Genomic DNA, 6663 nt, shown 5'->3' on the forward strand with positions numbered 1-6663 from the left:
CATACAGATATCTGCACTTATTCCCTCTGCACTGTGCCTTCCCCAGCCATGAAAAGAGTATCTTGAACACAGCACCTTATCTAAGAAGTACTCTAATCCTGCATACAATTTTAAATGCTAATATCACAGATATCCATCATTGTCTATAAATATCACTTTATGCTTTCTCTCTTTTACCCTTATCTCAAATGGCAACAGATATATTTCCATCTTTTCCATGAAGTTGAACAACTTAATTTTCCCACACACGCATGGCTAAGTGGGAATAAATTGAAAAAATTTCTCTGCATGCTAACAGGCCTACTCCACATGTCTGCCTGCGCAGCCTGCACTCTCCTGCGGCTGAGATTGAATCAGGCTGTTTTGGAGATGTAGAGGCTCAAGAAATTTGGCTAAATCCATCACTTACTACCTGAGACACTGATTGCATGTATATTAGGCATTCCCTAGAAGAATAAACTACTTTGCCTGAGAAATACAGAACCACTTGTTTTGACTCATTACCCTAAGTTTTAGTTTGGCTTTCTAATACAACAGAATGAGCTGTAATGAAATGTAATGCAAGAGAATATGCACCATTTTTAATTGTTAATCAGATTTTTTTAAGAGGCCTTTCAAATACTTTGTCTTATAAGCACTTAACAAGAGTGTAAGATGGTTACTAGATTCTATAATTTTTCTTTTTCCTCTAGCCCTTAGGATATGCTCACCCCCTCACTTTCCACCATCATTTTATATTCTGCACTGACCTCAATTCTAAATAATGGCTTACTTGGTACTGGCGCCAGAGTTAAAGCCTTCCTTTGCAATGGGGAAAAGTTAGGAAAGTAATAAATATTTCTATCTGAATGTGTGCATTTTTTTCTTCAAAAATAGATAATGAAGAATAAACTTTTGGTCTACTTATTTCCTATGGGGTCAATAAATAGAAATTTCTATCATCCAAATCTCATTTTCATTCTATTTTTCAGATATATAGCTTATCCATTTTTTGTACTCAATATAGCAGGCATTTGACTAACATGTCTATGTAGTTAGCAGTTGATAGACCCTTACCCTGAAACGGACTAGACAGGGAGGAAAAGAATACCAGAATATGAACCACGATAAAGGCACCACAGACAGTAAGAAAAGAAATGCCATTTTCCCTTCTGCAGAAGCCAACATCTTGGATATTAAAAGGTATAATGATGACTTCTTTTTTTTTTTTTTGCGGTACGCGGGCCTCTCACTGTTGTGGCCTCTTCCGTTGCGGAACACAGGCTCCGGACACGCAGGTTCAGCGGCCATGGCTCACGGGCCCAGCTGCTCCGCGGCATGTGGGATCTTCCCAGACCGGGGCACGAACCCATGTCCCCTGCATCGGTAGGTAGACTCCCAACCACTGCGCCACCAGGGAAGCCCCTAATGATGACTTCTAATTCTCTTATTCCCCTGTTCAGCCGTGGGTACTTGAGAATAACAACGTTGGATGAGGAAAGAGAAGGGAGATATTTCTTTCCTGAGACCCAGGAAGTTCAGAAGAAGATTTTGACACATCAGTTGCTGGAGTATGTTGAAGTAATAAATTTGTCATCCTTATTGGAAGAATCAGATATATTAGAATGACTTATCATGAACTCATTCACAGAATCTGCACATAGCCTATTCATCTCTAAGCAGAAGGATTTTGCTCTTAACCTTTGAATATAGTTGTAATTTTGAGAAATCAGTGGATTTGATTATCCAATCCCTTTAAGAAATGCAAGTTGCTCAAGAGACTCTAGGCATCATACTTTTTGGTATGATATCTTTTTTTATTTTTTTAAAATTTTTTTGGAAATGAGGGGATGAGGGTTGTTTTTCCTTTAATGAACTCTATCTGAAACTTCTGTGACTCTGAAGTCTTCAAGCACAGATTTCCAAATCTGACTTTGAAGTATTTCAGGCCAATTTCACCAAAGGCAAGAAATTCATTATTGACTCATTCTTAAGGAATTTTCAACATGCAGTGTTTAAGCTCATCCAGCTTCACCATGGTTACCAAAGAGACATCACGGCCCAAGATCAGCATTAAGCCTCTGTCTCAAGATGCCCTGGCATATCTGAACTTGTCTTCTGGCTATTCACTTAATTCCTTGGAAAACTTATGACTCCATCAATGTCTCCATAAAACAGCACTTTACCACAAATTCTTACTAGATATGCCCTGCCCCTCCCTGACATCTCCCGATTTAAGTGCTCAATAACAACTCTGACAACTGTACTGAATAGTCACATATACGAAAGGGGTACATGGGTGTGTTTTGATCAAACAACCTGAAACACATTCTGGCTTGATTAATAGATTTTTTCATATATTTACTACATGTTTAAATAGCTTTAGCTAATTATTTTGTCTCTTCACGGGGACAACATGTCATTGTAGCTTCTATTTAATCTGATAATGTATTTTGAAACCCTCAAAGCAAGGTATCATTAACCTTTTATATTGTTTTCAATGGCATTTTATGCTGACATTTTTGAAGGATGCTATTGATTTTTCTTCAATGATACTTCTCCCCAGGATATCTCGACCTTCAGACAAATAGCTAAAACAACTTATACCCTGGTACCTTTACTAGAGCCAGCCATTATTGAATGCAGAGACATTTGAGTTGATGTCCTCATAAGTAGTGACTAACTGTGAAGGCAACATGGTATAGTTCAAAGGCAGGCTGGGGTTAGGAGTCTAGAGACCTTCTGGCTAAGTCGCACTGATCCTCTCCTCCTCACAGTTACACTGAGTAGGACAGAGGACAAGATTGTTGGATTTGAGGAGTCTAGGAAATAATAGGCCCAAGTGTGGGTTGGACATCTATGAATATATTGAAGTCACCAAGAATAAAAACAGGGAAATCAGTGGAGAGAAGAATGAGCCGGAGGCTAAAGTCATTAAAAAAAAAAAACAAAAAACACCCATGAAGGAGTGTCCTGGAATTTGATAGAAGATGGCATCTAAGGGTAGAAATGGGTGGTAAAGTCTGTGGCCACGTACTAGATATACTTCAAAGAGCTGTAATTGTGAGGAAACAAAAAGGAATTAGTGGAAATAACAATGGAGAATGAGGAAGATACCTACCCCACCGGCACTGTGGAATGCCCATAGGGGAGAAAAAGTAGCTGGCCTCTGCTTGAAAGGTCTGGAAGGAAAACCAGGAATCAGTTGGAGCAAGATGAAGCTGTTGAGAGTACAAGGGAGTTTGCAGTTCACAGAAGTTGAACTTCAGCGAGCACAAAGGTAAAGTTAGGGAGTGTAGGAAGAGATAGAGCCAAATTAGGGAATTTGCAAAGAGGAATGGATATCAGGTTTCCAAGCTAGGCCAAAAATATCTAGATACCTGGGGCAAACAGGACTGAGGGGCATACCAAGGTTAGTTTGCTAGAGGAGGATAAGTAATCAATTAGGAATGCTTTTGGTTGTAAGTAACACAGCTAAGAGTAGCTTAAAGACAAGACATAGGCTAGCCCAAATTTGCCTCAGAACAAGCTCTTTTTAATCTCTATGCTCTGCTATCCTCTATGTGTTGCATTCCATTCTCAGGTTTGTCCTTTCATTCAAGCACCACTCCCTCACATAACAGCATCCAAGATACAAAGCAGAGAAGGCAAAAAGTTTTACTTACTTAACAAGGAGAAAAATCTTTCCCAGGAGGCCCCAACAGACCTACCTAACTTTTCCATTTCATTGGCTAAAACTAGTTCACATGCTCATCCCCATCTGAAGAAAAGGAAAATAGTAGCTATGGTTGAGTTATCCGATCATAATTCATACCCTGAGAGCTGGGCATATGGCCACCCAGAAGAAAATTAATGTTCTGATAGAGGAAGAGAAGAAATGGCCGTTGAGTAGGCAAGTGACAAAAACCACTAAGGTGAATGATGGTTTAGAGTTCAGAGTCTTTAGCTGGAAGGTATGGGATGCCCAGGCAGCTGTTTAGTTCTGAAGCTTAGGGTTTCTGTTGGCCTGTGAGATGAGCCAGGGGCATCATTTGGGGGCATCTTTCTTAAGCAGGATGCCACTTACATGGCGAGAGGTGACATGGAGTCAGAGGAAGACACTGTGAAGTCCTTGGGGTGACATTACTAGATTTTGCTTGGCTTGCTCCCCCCACCAGCTCACTCTACCCAATCCATTTTCAACCTGCAGGACATTGTTACTTCCCCTGTCAAGCTCCCTCACACTCTCTTGATTTCTCTCTCTCTCTCAACCTATAACTTGCTCCTTGGTGCCCCTACCATGCTGACTTATCTGGCCATCTGAAACACATTTCAGTCTGTCTGTACCTGTCTCTCCAAGAGGATAACCTCATTGTTTCTCATCAGGGATATTGTAATTTCCTTTCAAGCCCTCCTGTTGATGGTCTCACCCTCTCACCCTCATTCTAACTCAGTGGCTCACAAGCTTTAATATTCAGTTTTGTCCAATAGAACATGAACAAAAGTAAAGCAGTCCCCTTCTAGGCTTGGCCATTAAAACTCAAGATCCCCTAGAAGATGATGGAGCCAAGAAATAAAGAAGGCCCTTGGACATGCATACTGAAACATATGTGAGCAAGAAACAAGTTTTTACTGTTTTAAGCCACTGAGATTAGGTTTGTTTGTCATAGGAGTTAACGTTTCCTAACTAATACAGATAAATAAAGCAGACTTTTTACTCATTCTACAAACATCCCTTGACTAGGTCATGTGTTATATTGGGATGCTGGGGAACTGGGGGTGAACAAGGCAAGACTTCTGCTCTCAATTCTCCATAGTCTCATGGAAGAGACAGATAAGTAAACAGAAATTAAAGTAATGAAGGGGACTTCCCTGGTGGCGCAGTGGTTAAGAATCCGCCTGCCAATGCAGGGGATATGGGTTCATGCCCTGGTCTGGGAAGATCCCACATGCCACAGAGCAACTAAGCCCATGAGCCACAACAACGGGGCCTATGCTCTAGAGCCTGCACACCACAACACTACTGAGCCCGTGTGCCACAACTAGTGAAGCCTGTGTGCCTAGAGCCTATGCTCCACAATGAGAAGCCCATGCACTGCAACGAAGAGTAGCCCCCGCTCACCGCAACTAGAGAAAGCCCGCGTGCAGCAACGAAGACACAACGCAGCCAAAAATAAATAAAATTAAATCTTTAAAAATAAAATAAAATAATGAAAACCTGTCCCCAAGAGAAGACAATGGAAATGATCCCAGAGTGACTGTGATATTGAAATGTCTTCTCTGATAGCAGAAGTTATTTTCACTGTTTTCTTAGGTGAGTGGATGGATAAATAGAAGAAACACTGCAAAAACAGAGTCTAAAAGACCTATCACAGTGGGATAGAAGGACAGGGGGGAGTCAAGGACAGCTCCGAAGCCCCAGCCCTGCCAGTTGGAAGGATGATGGTAACAACCACAGAGACGGGAAATCCAATTATGGAGGAGCTAGGTTGAGAGAAAAATTATGGGCTAGCTTTGGAACATGTTGAACTTGAGGCAGGTGGAAGGGTACAGTTTAGAACCTGAAATCTGATGCTCAAGAAAAACCTGTGGCTGCAGATGTAGATAAAGAAGTCAATGGAAAAAAGTTACATTAGCATCTCATATTAACTTTCAAAAAGGAGCCTGAACTTCCTTATGAAATGTGACTGTATGTCAAAAATACTTTTGAAATGATTTCCATGTTACTCTATTTTTTCCAGGGTAAAATTATGACAAGTTTAGTATATTTTCTCTTGAAAAAATAAAAATTATACTAACAGTTTTGTTACTTCCACAATAGGCATTGCAAGTTCTGAACAACCACTTAAACTTTGTCTCAGTTTCTCCTCTATAAAGTGATAATATCAATCCCTATGTGGCAGACTGCATTTTGAAAAATAGCTGTGGTAATAATTCTGGTCCCATATGCTCTTCCAGAACCTTGCCACTCACCATCTGGAGTCTATCTTCCCTCCCCTTGAACCTGAGCAGGACCTTGTGACTACCTAGATGAAGAAAATGTGGCATGCATGCCTTCCTAGGCTAGGTCATAACAAGTAATATGACCTCTCCAGGCTCTCTATCTCAAGGGTTGTGCCTAGTCACCACAGTGTGAGGAAACCAAAAATAGCCCACTCAGTCCATGTGGAGAGGCCCATGTGGAGAGGAACTAAGGCTCCCAGCCCAATGCCAACATCAACTACCAGAACCATGAGTGAATGATTCTTCAAATAATTCCAGTCCCCAGCTTGAGTCTTCCAGCTGAAACCCTGACATCAGCAGAGAAACCCATGTGTCCTGACCAAATTCTGGAACCATAGAACCCATGAGCATAATGAACGGCTGTTTGATGTCACAAAATTTGGGGGTAATTTGCTATGCAGCCATGATATCTGTAACACCTATTGAACAGAATTATTAAATACATGTTTTGCAAGGATTCTCCTTTCTGCATTATTATACATAATACATAACATTATACTAATACATAACATTATACATAAAGGAGCATTCCTACAAAAAATGTAAATTTGCTCCAGATACTACAAAATGTTACTTATATAAATGTATTACTTGGGATATTAACTTTCATCCTTTTATCTACCTTTCCTCTAGCTTTACTTAAGTATTTCTGCAGACGTACAGTCAATAAATGTAAATCCATGAACTCCATCTGCAGAGTTT

At 40.5% G+C, this 6663-nt stretch overlaps 1 protein-coding gene across 2 annotated transcripts in view; it reads right to left on the reverse strand.

Annotated features, from left to right (window-relative positions):
• Positions 1-6663, reverse strand: part of TFEC (transcription factor EC) — a 662156-nt gene that overhangs the window by 285375 nt on the left and 370118 nt on the right. The window lies entirely within an intron of this gene.

Source organism: Mesoplodon mirus, assembly GCF_964341445.2.
Source record: "Mesoplodon mirus genome assembly, chromosome: 9".
Taxonomy (NCBI): Eukaryota; Metazoa; Chordata; class Mammalia; order Artiodactyla; family Ziphiidae; genus Mesoplodon; species Mesoplodon mirus.